The sequence below is a fragment of the Hippopotamus amphibius genome, chromosome 17, assembly GCF_030028045.1.
Source record: "Hippopotamus amphibius kiboko isolate mHipAmp2 chromosome 17, mHipAmp2.hap2, whole genome shotgun sequence".
NCBI classification, from domain to species: Eukaryota; Metazoa; Chordata; class Mammalia; order Artiodactyla; family Hippopotamidae; genus Hippopotamus; species Hippopotamus amphibius.
This window is the reverse complement of record NC_080202.1, coordinates 53,157,806-53,174,981: the sequence shown is the minus strand read 5'-3', so window position 1 is coordinate 53,174,981 and position 17,176 is coordinate 53,157,806. Positions and strand designations below refer to the sequence as shown.

The 17,176-nt window shown below is 46.4% G+C and overlaps 1 protein-coding gene across 2 annotated transcripts in view; it reads left to right on the top strand.

The window, feature by feature from the left end:
• Nucleotides 1–10,890, top strand: part of ENDOV (endonuclease V) — a 94,257-nt gene extending 83,367 nt beyond the window's left edge. Inside the window, exon 11 of one of the 2 annotated variants that reach the window (XM_057714078.1) lies at nt 10,872–10,890. The gene's annotated coding sequence lies outside the window, so the exon portion shown is untranslated. Of the gene's footprint in view, nt 1–9,822; nt 10,096–10,871 lie in introns of those variants that run through there. The other variant, XM_057714075.1, reaches the window with a different exon arrangement.
• The last annotated feature ends 6,286 nt before the right edge of the window (nt 10,891–17,176 follow it).

Genomic DNA, 17,176 nt, shown 5'->3' with positions numbered 1-17,176 from the left:
GAGATCATTTGGGGTCCAGCTCCCGGGGACATTATGTAGTTAAAATAGAGCTGTTTCATTTCATCCTCAAGTGTGAGACTGTGATATTAGGAATTCTAATGTGGCTGAGTCCCTGCTGACCCCCAGCTCCTGTCCTTTAGGGAGCCTGATGTCTGCAACTCGGAGGCAGGGTAGATAATGGGGGTCCTGCTGCTTAACCCTTGATATTTACCAACTTTGGTCAGTTCACCAATCCCCAGTCCCAAATTTGCTAAAGTAAATGTTATGCCCTTTTCATAGAGCTGTCATGCATACAAACCGCCACTATGTTCCCTTGTTCCTGTCCCCCAGTGACCCTGCAGCAGGCGGCTGCCAGCAGGTTGGGGGTGCTCTGAGAATAAGTCCGTGGCAGTCACATCCCTTTTCTTTCCGAGTCCAGCTTGACCATCTTGGTCCAGAACCCCAGACAAGTCCAGCGATGGTTCTGCATTCCCTTGTACACCCAGGAGAAGTGAACGCTTTACCCTCCAGCCCTGGCAGTTGGGGTCCAGCTGGATGATGCCTGGAGTTGGGAGGGGAGTAGACGGGGTCATTGACGCAGGGATATCAGCCCCTCCTGTGTGGCTGGATGCTCCTGTCCCTCCTCTAACCTGGACTGCCCTCACCACCTCCCACCCCATTCAAAGGGGAGAGGAGGCCAGAGAGACAGGGAAAGAAGACAGAGGGTTTGGAACCACAGTGGCAGGTGACCCCCAAGTGACGGAGACCATAATAAGCTGCTATGAATGGAATATTTTTATATGTCAGTCACTGCATCAGGCTCTTTGTGTAGACTGTCTCATGTACCTCCCCTCCACGTGCCCACTCCCCTCTCATGATCACACAAGTCCCATGTCCATCTTTAATATAAGGCTTAAATGGGTAAAAAGCCACTTCAAATGTTTATTTCTAAATTTAGAGTTGTACAAGGACACATTTTATACAGGTATTTTATGCTCGTGTTTTTGCATTGTTTTCTCTTTGTAAAGTCATGTCTTTTTTCATGATAAGATTTGGTTTTCACTGTAGTAGGTATCAGAATGCCTATTAGTTACTCATTTTTACAGACGGGGGAGATTATAGGTCTAAGAAATAGTACTGCCCTCCATAAGCTCACAGTCTAGTAGGAGGTACAAGTGTAATAATATAATGTAATGTTCAGTCCTGTCTAAGGTGAGATGGCTTGTTGATCAAGTCTCCACTGTTTTGAATTCTGCCTCCGAAAAACTCAGAATGTGCTGTTTCGCTCAAGAGGATTCGCTAAGTCATTGATAGAATCAATGAGTTCTCCTATTAGGTTGAAGAAAGCATTTTCTTTTGAATGATACTTCCTCTCATTTGTATAATTCCATAGAGGTAGCCAAAGGATTTTATATCATCTAATTTTTTTCTCACAACAACCTTATCAGATGGGTAGAAAAAGAACTACTCTCACCCAATTTTACAAATAAGGGAAGTTACAAGGCTACTGAGGTAGATTCTGAGCAAGAACTTCTGCTCCTTGGCTAGAGATTCATTTATTCATCTACTCATCCATCCACCTATCCATCCATCCATCTATCCATCCATCCATCCATCCATTCGTCCATCCACCTCCCAGCTGTCCATTCATCCATCCATCCATTCACCCATTCATCTATCCATCTATCCATCCATCTACCATCCAGCCACCTATCCAGCCATTCACTCCTCCGCTCATCCACCCATCCATCCTTCTATCCACCCCCCACCCAGCCATCCACCCATCCATTGCCAGGCCCAGGGCTAATTGCTGGAGGACAGAGATGGCTCGGGCTCTCAAAGAATTCCCAGTCTGGAAGGTTGTTTGGATCCTGTAGGTTACAGTGGTGGCTTATGTTCTCCTGAACATTTCAAGATTAGCTTCTTCCCTCACGAACAATCTGGGGACAAGCAAAGGCACCTGGTAACAAACTCCCTCTGGGTTGGGGGTGTTGGTACAACTGCAAGTGATAGGTGTAGGGAAGAGCACTGACATCCCGTGAATTCCTGAAGGTCCCAATACAAATCGCTGAGTAGTAGTATTGTGGTGCCTGAGCCTCCGGGCAATCATGGGAGAGGATTTCTGGTCTCTCTCTGGATGCTAAGAGGTAGCAAATCTTCTTTTGATGGATTAATGAATCTAAATGTCATGAGGGCTCCTGATTTACAGCCTACATTCTCATTTGCCCTCTGTAGCCTGGCGGAATCTTAGAGAAAAGTTCTTGGGCAGTAGGATCAAGTGAAGGTTGTTCTTTTAAAGCAAGAGGAGAATGTTGTGACAACACAGGAATGATGTCATGAAGGACAAGCCCTGACACACTCAGCAACCAGGAGGAGGATCAGCAACTGGGACCCCACCTGCTTAGGTTCCAACTTTCAGCCGGATGCCAGCCACAGAGAGCCCTCCCTCCTGCTGAGAGTGTGCACTAAGCATGCCCCATGCAGACTTGCCACAGCCCGCGGGCTGCTGCTTCTGTGGGATCACAGGAGCATCAGCCCCAGTATTTTCCTACTGGCCCGCCCCTATGCCTGGCTGGTCCCTGTTAGCAGTCCTTCATTTGCGTTAAAGCAATGAGGGTGCTAGAGATTCCTGCGGAAACCAAGGAGGAAAGGTGTGGCGGCGGCAGCAGTGCCTTCCCCATGCCCGCCCTGCGACGGTTCCACTTCCCAGGTGGGCTTGCTGTCTGACAGCCAGGTGGGAGCTGGCTCTCAAGGAGCTGGTATATAGGACAGGTTATTTTTTAAAATTGTGGTAAGCTATTTACAACATAAAACTTTCCATTTTAACCATTTTAAGTGTATGGTCAGTGGCATTGAGCATATTCACGTTGTTGTGCAACCATCACCACCCTCCGGAAATTTGTCATCATCCCAAATTAGGACTCTGTGCCTGTTACACAATAGATCCCCATTCCCGTTCCCCAGCCCCTGAAAACCACCATCCTCCTTTCTGTCTCTGTGAATTTGACTCCTGTAGGGACCTCATATAAGTGGAATCATACAGTATTTGTATTTTGGAGTGGCTGATTTCACTGAGCCTAATGTCCTCAAAGTTCATCCACATTGCAGCCTGTGTTGAGATTCCTTCCTTTTATGGTTGAATAATACTCCATTGAATGGATGGACCGTACTTTGTTTATCCATTCATCTATCAATGGGTGCTTGTGTTGCTTCTACCTTTGGGTAGTTGTGAGTGATGCTGACAAGAACCTGGGGGTACAAGCGTCTGTTCATGACAGGGCACTTGTGATGGGAGCCAGAGGGCACGGGGAGGAGGGCAGGGTCACCAGAGCTGCCGGGCTGCAGTGAGGGCTCCGCCTCCTCCAACATGACCTGCCTCTGGCTTGATCATCCCTCACTCTGTGAAGTTCCTCAGTTGTGTGGACACCCTGAGTGCCAGGACCAATCTTCTCCATAAGTGGTATCTCCCCCTCCATCCCAAGGAGGGAGGGCGATGCAGGGGAGACTTGAGAGCTATCACAAACTAGCTGCCAGGCAGCTGAATCCAGGACTGACTACCCTCGTTCTGGATCATTTCAGTGGCCAGGTTCACCCACTGTCTGGTAGAGAGGGACAAAGCCAGCACAGCAGAAATGTCACCATCTGATGACAATAATATCAACAAGGCAATGCCATCCTTGTCAAGATGAGCTATCCTCATTGACACCATTCATAAGAGTTCCTCATAAGAGTGATGGTGAGGGACTTCCCTGGTGGCGCAGTGGTTAAGGCTCCACTCTCCCAATTCAGTGGCCCCGGGTTTGATCCCTGGTCAGCGAACTAGATCCTGCATGCATGCTGCAATTAAGCGTTCTTATGCCACAACTAACGAGCCTGCCTGCCAAAACTATTGGTTGAGGCTGCCTGGCACAACCAAATAAATAAATAAATTGAAGAGGAAAAAAAAAAAAGAGGCCCACCCCCAAAAGCATGGTATTGCACTGTCTGTACTGGTCAGCTATTGGCCCAATAACGAGGCATAACAAGCCAGCCTGACTCTTGGCTGCACACGGCAGCACCTGGATCTGGGAATGGCTGGGGCTGCCTCATGTGGCAGCTTGGTCTCTCACCCTCCTCAGGTGGGTGGCTTCACTGGGGTGGCTTCTTGCTCTGGAGAAAGAGATGAACAAGGTGGAGTGTCTACCCCCCAGCATGTTCCCAGCCCCTGCTTTTGCTACTCTATTAACATCTCACTGGCCAAATCAAGTCTCAAGGCCAAGTCTAAAGTCCGGGGTCAGGGAAGCACATTCAGCCTCTGTGGGAAGAGCCACAGGTCATGTGACAGAGGATGGGGACACAGGGGGGGTGAAGAATGGGGGAAAAAATCTGCCACCTCTCTGGAATGTTCCAACAAAAGCTGGATGGCCACTGCTCCTGGCCCTGGAAGGTAGATTTATCTGTTTCCACTCTAAGGTGCTCTAATTGATCCCAGTTCCCAAATCCTGTGACTCTTCATCAATGCCTGACGAACCATACACGAGTGAACAAAATGCATTCTCTGCCAAGATAATCCTGAGGGCCTCCAGTGTCTCTCCTTTATTCCCAAAGCCCGTGCAAATGCATCTTTTTTGTTCTAGGCTTACTAGGAAATAAAAGATTTTGTCTGCTGGCTGATGGGTATTAGCAGAGCTATATGGGGCTTGAGTGGAAATGTGGAATTTGTGTGGATCAGCCCGAGCTGTGCTGGCAGGGTCTAGGAGGAGGAAGCGGCGTGCTGAAATTCTGCCCGAGTTGTGGCTGTCAGCTGCCTCGACTGCCAGACTCACTCTTTTTGATGTGCATGCATTTGTGTGTGTGCGTGTGTGATTATGGATCGTGCTGTAAAGTTTCCTTGCTCTTGGCTGTTTCTGAGAAGGGCCTGGATTACTGAAGAAAATCCAGCTTATGTGTCCAAGGGCAAAGCAGGGTGTTTATCTTTGACTCGTATATGCTTCTCACATCTCCTGAGGTTCGACTCTAAGTAGGATTTATGTCTCCCCAGATGGAAGGTAAAAAACAAGAGGCCAGCACTGAGTTTGCAGGAGGCGATGCAGCCAGCACATGGTTTGCCATATGCTTAATATGGATTTAAGAAAAGAGAGGTTTCTAAAAAATTATTAAAAATGGCGATTTTGAAAATTTGCCCTAATGTTATTAAGTGATCTTGACATGGAATGCTTGTGGCTGGAACTTCCTGACAGGATTGGGAGCTGGGCTGCTGCTGGGGGCTGGGGACACATTCCTGAGGTGCCCCTGCCCCTTCCTGGAGCTCAGGTACACGGAGAGACTCAAGTCTTCAGAGATGACTGTGCACCGAGCTCTGCTTCTTGACCATGGACACATCTGGCAAATTCTGGAGCCATATTGGGTTGTCACAATTGAGAGGAGGAAAGTGCTTCTAGCAACAAGTGGGTAGAGCCTGGGGATGATGCTAAACGTCCTACAGTGCACAGAACACCCCACAACAGAGAATCATTTGCCCAGAATAGTGTTCAGCCTTATGAGGAAGGAACACCTGATACCTGCTACGACACGGATGAAACTTGAGGACATTATGCTTAGTGAAATAAGCCAGACACAGAAGAACAAAGACTGTCTGATTCCACTTATATGATGTCTCTAAATCAGTCAGATCCATAGACATGGAAAGTAGGAGGGTGGGTGCCAGGGGCTGGGGGGAGGGGAGCATGGGGAGTCAGTGTTCAACGGGGACAGCCTTTCCATTTGGGAAGGTGAAAAAGTTCTGGAGATGATGGTAGTGATGGTTGCATAACACTGTGAATGTATACAATACCACTAAACTACACACTGAGAAAGGGGTGAAAGTGTTATATATATTTACCACAATGTTTAAAAAATGCTAAAATACAAAAACAAAACAAAACAAAACAGAATCATTTGCCCAAAAGGTCAGTAGTGCTGAGGCTGAGGAACGCTGTGTGGGGACAGGTCGGTGCTTGCTTACATGAACAGCTGTGATAGTGCAGGAGTAAACGCAGTCATTTCACACATGTCACCCAATGTTACAATTTACAGAACAGCAGTTGCCCAAAGTCCCTCCCTCTGTCCCCCCTGTACCCACAGTCCCTGTCCCAAATTACAGCAATACAGCCCCACATCCCCCAGGAGCCTCAAATGAGCTCACAAACCAGGTGGTCACCCGGAGGATTGTTGTTTCTCCTGGTCATCCTGCTGTGGTTTGATATCACCTGCCTCTGCTCTCAGCCTCGAGGGAGAGCCTATGACTGTGCCTGTGTGCTTCCTGGACACACCTAAGTTGCTTTTTGGAGAATGACCCCCTCAGCACTATGCCATATCACCTGGCCCCCAAGTGGCCCTGCTTATGCCCAGAGTCCCCAAAATCCCCCCAGTCCCAGCTCCTGCAGCTGGTACCCTGTCCCACCTAACTGGGCCCAACTCCGCTCCAGACAGCTAGGAGCATGTGCCAGCCCTCCATCACCTTTACCTCCTCTGATTCCCGAGTCAAACTCTTCCCGCCTTCCTTAGTTTCCACCAGCATCTGGGGAGCAGAGACCCAGGGCGGGAGCAACTCGCAGCCCGGTCAACTTTCAGCCTGTTTGCCCAGCTCTGCCTCTCTCTTCCACAGGCCCACACATGGGGTGGTGTCAGGGTCATAGTGAAGGGTTCCAAGGTCCAACTTGTCTTTTTGGAAAGTAAATTGGCTCACAAGAAATTCAGCCTTCTCAGTGGAGCTCATTACCTCTGTGGTCTAACCAAGTGCTTGGGGGGAGATTGCATGGTGGTTGTGGCTATGCTGAAAAGCTAAAGGGAAGTGGGAATTACAGACCCTTAGACCCGAGATGGGGGGTTCTGGCTTTGATTTTGTTGTCAACCTTGCATGCTTTTAAGTCAGTGATGCAGCCTCGGGTTCTGGAAATGAGTTTCTGAATCGGCCTGGGGCCCTCCTCACAGCTCTCATCATAAAGATCTTTTTAATCCAGTGGAAATCAGCTTGACAGTTATACTTTTTCCCCCCCGTTTCAAGCTCACTCTCTCAACCCTTTGCTATAATAAGAGCTGGGTTCTCAGAAGCCCCTGGAAAGCCCTCCTCAGGCTTACTCGGCAGTGGGTGGTGCCCACAGGAGAAGAGAAGGAAGACTGTCCCTCTGGGGATGCTGTGAAGGGGGCAATTGCGCTGCAGGGAGAACAGAGGCACCCCCTCTTTGGGGAACAGGGATTGAAAGATGCATAAAAATTCAAGCTATACTCAAAATAAATGAAAGGCAAATATATATTTCAGAAGGAGATAACCATAGCAATCACTTTCACTCAAAGGTAATAAAAATATGTATCATAAACATAAACTTGGAGATTGGAGGCTGCGCGCTCTGCCACCGGAGAGAGCACATTCTGAGGAAAGGCAGAGACTTTCCGAGTCACTCTTGACAGATCCCTCTGATTAAAAGCTCGAGAAGGGAAAATATGGGAGGAAGATGGAGAGTTATGAGGGGAAAATAACGACCAAAACTATGACAAAAATTGAGAATACAAATTACATTTACAAATTTTCCCCCCGCTGACATTCTGCCTGGAATGTGATCACATATCATAAGGTGGCTGGTGTGAATAATTCACGGGGGCGGGGGTTATTCTGGACCGAGCACAGAGTGTTCTGACATGTGGTGGCACCGACGGCCTCGTGATGGCTTGCTCAGAGTGGCTGCTGCCACGTTCATCCTCAGAAACCATCAGCCTGAACTGCCATTGTGACAAGCAAACCAGACAGGCCTCTCCCAGCCTCGGCAGCTTGGCTGTCTGCAGAAAGCCATCCAGGCTGCTCGCTGGAAACATTAATTTCAGGTGGATAAATGGAAATATCTGTCCTCTCTGCCTTCTGATATTTGCTTTCTGCAAGAAGAGAACTACTTAAATGTTCCTTCATCCCTGCTGGGTGGTATCCTGTGATGGCTGCTCCCAGCTCAGCAAGCATCCTCTGGTTCCCAGGCGGGCCTGCCCTGAGGGCTCCGCAAACACTGGTCCAGTTCATCTTTGTCCCCAGCACTTGGTCCTGACCGTCTGCCATCCTTCAGTTGTAACAGATGACCTGAGCCCTGAGCGCCTTGCGCCCTTTCTGTGTCTTTCATTACCAAAATGCAAATGAGATGCTGTTGTTCACTTATCGAATTTGCAAAAATCAAGATAATAAAACTCAGGAAGAAAGCCAAAATACTCTTACTCGTTTTGGGGACAATAATACTGGTACTCTGCTGGTCTGCAGGCAAATTGGAATGAGCTTTTTGGGAGCAATGTGAGAATGTCTCAAGAGCCTTTAAAGTTTATTCTCTTTGTTTTTCTTATGGGTTGAATTGTGTGCCCCAGAGACATACATCTAGGTCCTGAGCCCTGGTACCTGTGATTGTGACCTTATTCAGAAATAGGGTCTTTGCAGATGTAATTAAGATGTCAGTTAAGATGATTTAGGGTGGGCACTGAGTCCGATATGATTGGAGTCCTTGTAAGAAGAGGAGAGACACAGAGAAACGTGAGGAAAGCACTATGTAATGATAGAAGCAGAGGCTGAAGTTATGCGGGGCAAGCAGAGAGATACCAAGGATTGTGGGTGACACCAGAGGCTAACAGGCATGGGACAGATTTTCTTCTGAATTCTTCAGAGGGAGCTCCACCTATTGACACCTTGATTTCAGACTTCTGGCCTCTAGAACTGTGAGATAATAAGTTTCTGTTGTTTTAAGCCCTCCAGTTTGTAATGCTTTTTTACAGGAGCCCTAGGAAATGAATATAGCTTTTTTTGTCTTTAATTTTTAGGAAGAAATCTTATAGCTCTCCCTCCCCCACCCCCAACCCCCCCCCCCTTTTTTTTTTTTGCCACACCTTGCAGGATCTTATTCCTTGACCAGGAATCAAACCCATGCCCCCTGCAGTGGAAGCGCAGATTCCTAACCACTGGACTGACAGGAAAGTCCCTATAGCTCCTTATTTACCAATTTTATTCCATTTCCTCCCAGGCACATAGACCACTTTTCCCAGTCTCCTTTGTGGTTAGCTGTTCCACATGATTGATTTTGGCCAGTGGAATGTGGCCAGAAGTGACATAAGCCACAGACCTGGCCGATAGGAACCTGAATTCCCCTCCAAGCGGCTTCCTCTGGCTGGGAGTAGACACCTAGCCAAGGACCCCGAGTTCTGGGGGGTGGTGGGACCTACAAGATGGAAAGAGATCACCCCAAACACTTGTATTGAGCTCACCTGTTGTGTGGGTGAGCAGTGGCCTTCTGCTGAGACTGGAGCAGTTCAGCCCTTAGCCTAGCTTGACTAACACAGGGACTAACAGATAAAGGCTAAGATTCAGGGGCCAGGATGTTCCTTTGCCCCATTTTGCTCACTTGGGAGTTCAAAATAAAGTCACTTTTCTTTTCACATTCAGCATGGCCCCAAGTCTTTGTCCTTTGAGTCTTTGGGCAGCCATTCTTCTTGGGGTGGCAGGCGGGGGGTTTCTCAGATACTCCCCAGGTCTTCCTCCCCACTGCTTCCTCCCTCCAAGGGGTCAGCCATAGTGTAGGCAGATAGGGTAGGGAGTCCTGGGAGGAAGAGAAACAGGCATCGCTTTCTTGACACAAGACAAGCCATTTTAGGCCTAAACCATTTTGTGATTGGAGCCTGGCCACAGTGCTTGTCCTTGCACAGGAATAGGCCTCAGTAGTTCATTATTTTCAGGGAACAAAAGAAGGTGAGAACAAACAGCTATTACCAGATCAGGGAAATAACTACACAGTGTATGGGAAAGAATAAATCAGTTGTAAAGGTAAAGATTAGCCTGAAGTACATTCTTGACCTGTTTTGCAGGATCCAAGCCCCCTTAAGCGCTGGACCACCAGACAAACTAAAGCCTAAGCAATGATGATGCTGACCTTTGCTGACCATTGTGACTTCCATCAACTAAAGCTTGGACTCTGCTGACCTTTGCCCCAATTCTTTGCTGAGTTCTCTGCTCCAATCCTTTCATGAATATGCATGTACCCTTAGCTTAAAACTTCCCCAGTCTTGCTGTTCAGGGAGACACTGCTTTGGGAAAATCCCTGGTGTTCTCCTTACTTATTACAAGAAATAAATCCTTCCTTCTCCTGCTCTTATGTGTTGTGTGTTTTGGCTTGACACCCACCAAGAGGTGAACCCAGTTTTCAGGTAACAGTAGCTGCTGTGGCCCTAAAGTGTGGTCCGTGTGCCTGTGCCTGGTGTTCATCAGAGCAGGGCAGCCCGAGTCGTGGCTCCTTGGAGTCCTGCTCATCTGAGTCATTCAACAAATACTTCTGGTGTGTCTGCCACCCTACCAGGCTCTGTGTTTCCTGCAGAGCAGAATCAGAAGACGTGGTCCCTGTCTTTGTGGAGCTTCTATCTAGTTGGGGAAGGGACATCAAAATAAACACAGGTTTGATTAGAACTACATTGTATGCTGTGAGTAGAAAGTATAGTGTCCTATGAGAGTGTGTAAAGGTAGGGTGACTATAGTTTATCATCCAAACCAGGATATTTTGGGAATGTAAGAGGGTACTATTAATAACATGTCTAGGCAGGGACTTCCTTGTGGCGCAGTGGTTAAGAATCCGCCTGCCAATGCAGGGGACATGGGGTCGAGCCCTGGGCCGGGAAGATCCCACATGCTGCAGAGCAACTAAGTCCATGCACCATAACTACTGAGCCCGCATGCCTAGAGCCTGTGCTCTGCAACAAGAGAAGCCATCGCAGTGAGAAGCCTATACACCTCAACGAAGAGTAGCCCCTGCTCACTGCAACTAGAGAAAGCCTGAGTGCAACAACGAAGACCCAATGCAGCCAAAAATAAAATAAAATAAAATAAATAAATTTTAAAAAATTTTAAAAATTAATATGTCCAGGTAGAAGTTGCAGCTGGGGCTGCCCCAGGAAACCAGGACATCTGGTCACTTGGGGAGACCTAATCCAGCTCACCAGGCGCCCTCTCTGGCCAGCTTGCTCCCAGCTTTGAACCAGCCTCACCGGAAGCTATGCATAGACGGCACATGTCATGGGTCCCTGCACTTCCCAGCACTGGGAGCACCTGGGGGTTCCAGGCTGCTTCCAGCTACCGCCCCCCCCCACCCCCGACATTCTAATGGTGAAATTGCAGCCTGGGCATTAGGCCTATAAAGCCCCCCAGGTGATTCTGATGTAGCAACATTTGGGAACCTGCTGGTTTGAATCCTGGTTCCACCACTTGTTAGCTGTGTAGCCTTGGCAAGTTCCTTAATCTGTCTGTGCCTCAGCTTCCTTATCTGTAAAATGGGGGCAATAGGTGTGTTGCAGGCATTGAGTTAATACATGTGAAATGCTTGGAACAGAGTCTGGTCCATAGGAAGTGTGCTATGTCAGCCATCATTATTACAATAATTATTTTAATTAGTACTAAATCAAACACTTAAGAACCTTCCAAAGGCTCCACAAGCAGGCTTAAGCTCCTGCAAGATGTTTTTGAAAATGAACAGGAGGGTATCTGCCTTATGTCTTTGTAACCGAAGGTCTAGCCTATTGAATTTCATTAAAGCAAGTGAAAGTCCTGACTTAAGGTATTAGCCCCAAGGGCTGTGGCCACAATAAAAAAAATTTTTTTTAATTAAAATCCTTCTTTATGGGTCACCTCTCCACATTTTTCAGTTACTATCTGTGCTAAAGGTACACGCAGCTGTTAACGATACTGATTTGCAGAATGCTTGGAAGTGTAGCTCAGGAAAGTGCTCCTGCTATGTGAAAAAGTCACAAAATGAAATGTTTTGTTAAATAGTGTTTGTTTAAAATCGAATGGTTCTTTTTTGCAAAACCTTACAAATAAGTATATCCATTTATAAGAAATATTTGTAATATATACCGGAAGGCTATACAAAGAAATATTAAGAGTAGTTATGTGTGTTTAAAGAATTAAAAGTGTTTCTTCTTTACTTTCAAAATAATGTTTCAGAATAATGTTATTTTTTAATGTAAAAAGCAAATGTAATTTTAAAAACATGTATGCCAGAAAGAAAAGGCAGGAAGGAAATACATAAAGTGGAAACTAGGTACTCCGGGCTATGGACTGATGGGTAATTTTTATTTATTTTTCTTCATTCTTTTTGACATTTTCCAATTTTCTCCAGCAAATATTTATTACTTTTTTTTTTAATTTAAGAAAAATTGTCAAAGTACTATGTGATACTGTTTAAAGTGTCGAATGATATTTCTGGGATTATAATGCAGGGAGGGTGGTGGTCCCTGCCCCCCACCCCACGTCACCCCACCCCTGGAGCAGATGGTCCGCACGCTGCGCTGTTTCTTCTTACATTCAATTCAGCATTTCTGCATAGTGTGTTTACAGTGTCTTTCTTCACTTTTCAGAAATCATTTTATGATCTGATCCACTGACATCTCCCGTGAAAAACGAGACATCCCACTCTAACCTCTCCTCCCACCCCAAGTGGAAGGTTTTCATTTAGAAAAAACAATTTAAATTATTTGGAAAAAAATAAATCTACTTTTTGAGGCTCAGGCACACATGCTGTGTTTTCCATGAAGCCTTTTTAATTGCCCTAGGTGGAATTTATTCTTATAGCAGTTTATTAATAAAAACAGCCTTTATTGAGTGCTTACTGTGTGCCTGGCACTAGCTGATTTGACACTTATAACATGTCTACGAAACAGAAAGTGTTAGTTTTCCTATTTTACACATGAAATTGGGGCTGGGGTGCATGCATCACCTCTCCCCAGGTACCAGGACACAGAAACGGCAGAGCAGGGATTTGAACCTTGGTCTGTGTGACTTCCAGGGCCTGATGAGGTTCTCATGGCTCCCAAGTCCTGGCCTTAGACATGCTGGCTGGACTCTCTCCCAGCCCTGGCCAGCAGGGAGATCTTGAGAAAGCTATTTAATTGTTCTCTGTCTCAAGTTCCTTACTGGTAAAATGGATCTAAAACAGGAGCCTTAAAGGGGGTTATTAGGAGGATTAAAGGAGTTAATTCTCATGAAAAGGGCTTGGCTCACCACAAATACTCACTATCAGGATCACAATATTTTAGTTACTGTCATATTCTCTAATCCCCCCTATTAGAGGCAGAGGCAACAGTTGGCTTAGCCTTGGCTCCCCTAGGACCTTGTGCTCACTGAGAACCTGAGAATCACTGGTGAGATGTTAATATCACATAAAATAACAAATGGGGAATTTAAAAAGAGACAGTGGTTATATTATTTCTATTTTCATAAAGGTAGGATTTTATTGTAGGCAATACTATTAAAAAATGTTATAAAATTCCGTTTGCATATTTTTTATTGGATAGCAAATTTTCTCAATGCAGTTTCTATCGTAAAAGCTTTCCTTTCTTCTTTTTTCTTTTTAAACGCTCTTTCTGCCCTGGGCATAGATCACATCTCAGTGATTCTACCTCTGGGTCCTAGGGGAGGAAGACAGGGCTCACATTAATGAACTTGTGACTGGGAAAGATACTGGCTTTTTTCTCTTCTCCACAAATGCCATGGACAGTGGTTTCTGGTCCAGTGAAGGCTTGGAGCTGGGAGCACCAGGCCTCTAGACTGACAGGTCAGGGAGCCCATGCTGCAAGCTGGGCCCAAGGGGGACTGGGTCTGAGGCACATTTCCTTCCAACTCCATCACTCCTCACCTTGTTCCAAATTCTAGGGTCCCCAGATAGCTCTTCACCATCCTATGCAAAGCAGCCCCCAGAGTGGGAAGGAAAGGGCTGGAGGTGAAGGATCTACTTCTGTTCCCTTCCTTATCTGTTTCCTTCTCAACTGGCCCTTTAAAGCTGAGGCTATGCAATAATTCTCAATTCTGAAAGAAGAAATGTGGATAGTGGGTGAAGATTATTCAATAAGAGGCATCTTTTACCATAGTCTCTATGCTACTCAGGAGTCACCCCCTTTTGAAAATGGAATAACATTGTCATTTGTTTCTGCTTCTCAAAACCTTACTTGCTCAGTGTAAAAAATTTGTACATAAAATAGAAAGATATGCAATAGGAGGTAAAAGCACAAACACCACCATATTTTTAGACGGTGGAATGGACAGAGAGGGAGGGAGGCGGGCTCATTTGGATTCTTGCAGCCGCAACTCCGACTGCCAGTGCTGTTACTTCCTTTTCTCTCTTCTCACTTTGCTGTCAACAAAACATCTGACCTGCAGAAGGGGGTGGCTTGCATCCTGCTAAAAACAGAGTAATGATGCTCAGACAAGAAGCAAAGTACTTTATATCTATTTTGGTTTCTTTTAAGCTAAGCACAGATTTCTCTGGAAAGAATAGGAGCTGGCCAGTCTCCCTGCATGGAAAATAATAGCGAAGCACCTAGTTTTCTTGAGTTGCTTAACCTCCAGGCTTGCTCCTGAATCTTGATGACAAAACACATTCAGTGCCCTTGATTGATTTAGCAGAGAAACTGCAATATTGGAAGATGGAACGCAGCCTGTCCTGCCTGCAAATGGAACGACTCGGCTGTGATGGTCTTGTGTTTTGAGAGATTAGCCAACAGCTGAGCTTGGAGGCTGTGAAAACCCAGCCTCCTGGTTCTTCCTGAGCAACCTGCTATGTTCCCGAGGCATCCATTCAGACCCTCTCCCTACCCCCGTTGTTCTCCCAAATTTACCCCTAACCTCTATTGTATTTGACCTACACACTCAGGTTTTATTATATTTGTTCTCTGCTTACTTTGCTGTTTCTCTGGCTTCTGGTTGCCAAATAGACCGAGATTTAGGTCTGGAAGGGGTCTTCTGCTTGACCTTCATATTGTAAGACAAGTTCCCCCCTTTCTGTACAGGAAGGTCAAAGGTTATTCTGTTGTTTCACATCAGGGCTGGAACTAAAATCCCCTTCTCTTTCCCAGTTCCACATCTGCAGCCTGATGTTCACCCCTAGCAGGATTTCATCAACACCCTCTTCTCTTCCATAGCTTGAACCAGATCAGGTTTCACACATTTTTGGAGATTTGTAGAACTTGTTTTCATGATTAAAGTATCTTATTTAGAGGCTTTGTGGCAAGCAGGAGATGTCCTTGCTTGTGAAGAATTGGAGACATTGGGAATTGGAACTGCAGACCCAAGTGGCTGGCCGATCACACCCCATGGTAATGAGATCACCCAGGTGAGAAAAGTTAGCCCTTGAATTTCCAGCCTGTTATTAGTCATCCACGCTCACTGCCTTCTGGAAACCTGGAGCCACGCTTCCAAAGCTTATCTGGGACTTGAATAGAGTCGCTCATGACACATTGGAAAGAGGTTTCTTTTAGTTATTTATTTATTAAATTTTATTGGTTGTGTTGGGTCTTTTTTGCTGTGCATGGGCTTTCTTTTTAGTTGTGGTGAGTGGGGGCTGCTCTTCGTTGTGGTGCACAGGCTCCTCATTGCCGTGGCTTCTCTTGTTGCAGAGCACGGGCTCTAGGCACGTGGACTTCAGTACTTGCAGCACCTGGGCTCAATAGTTGTGGCTCACGGGCTCTAAAGTGCAGGCTCAATAGCTGTAGTGCACAGGCTTAGCTGCTCCGCGGCATGCAGGATCTTCCTAGAGCAAGGATCAAACCCGTGTCCCCTGCATGGGCAGGCAGATTCTCAACCACTGCGCCACCTAGGAAGCCCTAAGAGGTTTCTTTTAAAAGTCATGAATCTGTGGGACTTCCCTGGTGGTGCAGTGGTTAAGAATCCACCTGCCCATGCAGGGGACATGGGTTTGATCCCTGGTTTGGGAAGATCCCACATGCCTCAGAGCAACTAAGCCCATGCGCCACAACTACTGAGGCTGTGCTCTAGAGCCTGTGAGCCACAACTACTGAGCCCGAGTGCCACAACTACTGAAGCCCACATGCCTAGAGCCCATGCTCTGCAACAAGAGAAGCCAGTGTACCTCATCGAAGAGTAGTCCTTGCTTGTCTCAACTAGAGAAAGCTTGAGCACAGCAGTGAAGACCCAACACAGCCAAAAATAAATAAATATTAAAAAAAAAAAGTCTTGATGCTGTGAAATGATTCAAGCCCCTTCTTGAAACTTCAGGTTGGGAGCTGGGCTTTCACCAGCTTTTTCTGGTTTTTACATGAATCACAGAATTTTGACACTTGAAGTGTCTTTAGATGTTCACCTTCTTTAAGTATCTCTTGTCTCAGCTGTGGAGACTGAGGACAGAGGAAGGCAGAGGCTCTGGTGATTCTGCAGGAATTGGTGGTAGGCTGGGGACAGAATGTATGCATCTGATCCCCAAAGGCCTCTTGGTTCTGGGGTCACATTTGTAAAACAGTGGAGGGTGTGTTTTGTTATGTAGTTTGGAGGAGAGGGTGAGCCTTGTTCTGATGTATTAGATGGAAGATTAGATAATTGATTCATAGCATTCATTTATTCAGTACAAATAGTACTGAGGGTCCACCATGGGGCTGGGAAGGAATCATTGGGGGAGAATATTGCCTAATATACTCAGCGAGAATATTGTCCAGTATCCCCACATGTGACTAATTTTTAAGTTATCATTAGGGTTACCTGATTAAGAAATAGAGATTCTGAATCCCTGTCCTCCCTCTCCCCATGATTCAACAGTCTGGGTGAATTTTATTTTAAAATAGTTTCCCAGGTGATTCTGACAAGCTGTCAGGTTTGAGTTCCATGGGCTCCGTTACAACCTCCACTTAGAATGTCAGACATGGTGAGTAGATTTCCCCAGATGACAACTTCATAGGTGAGGAAACTGAGTCTCACACAGATTGAGTAGCTTTTCCCAGGTCACAGGGCTAGTTAGGAATGAATGGGTTCAATGCTGCTGCTTTTCTGTAGCTGCTGCTTCTTGCAAGAGCACCTGGGGACCCTGGCCTTCACTGTTGTGTGCTGCAGAGCCGGAGTCATGCTGCTGCCCTCAGGTGACAGTGGGGTCTTCCCAGGACCCTGCAGTCCTAAAGCCTCTGCTGGTGACTGTGGGGGGATATTTTGCCAACACAAAGAGCAAGGAAATGGAAGATTTTAGCCTCCATTTGTGGTCTGGTGAATTTGCCCTGAGTTTTAATGGGATAATTTGGCTTATTGGGGTGTAATAACCGAATAAATGTTTAGAATGGTAAGGATTTAATCCAAGAATTTTAATTAAATGTCTGCTATGTGCTAGGTGGGAATGATCTGGGATTGCAGTATTCACTCGGATGTTGAAAGGAACAAAATACCATCAGGATTTTGATA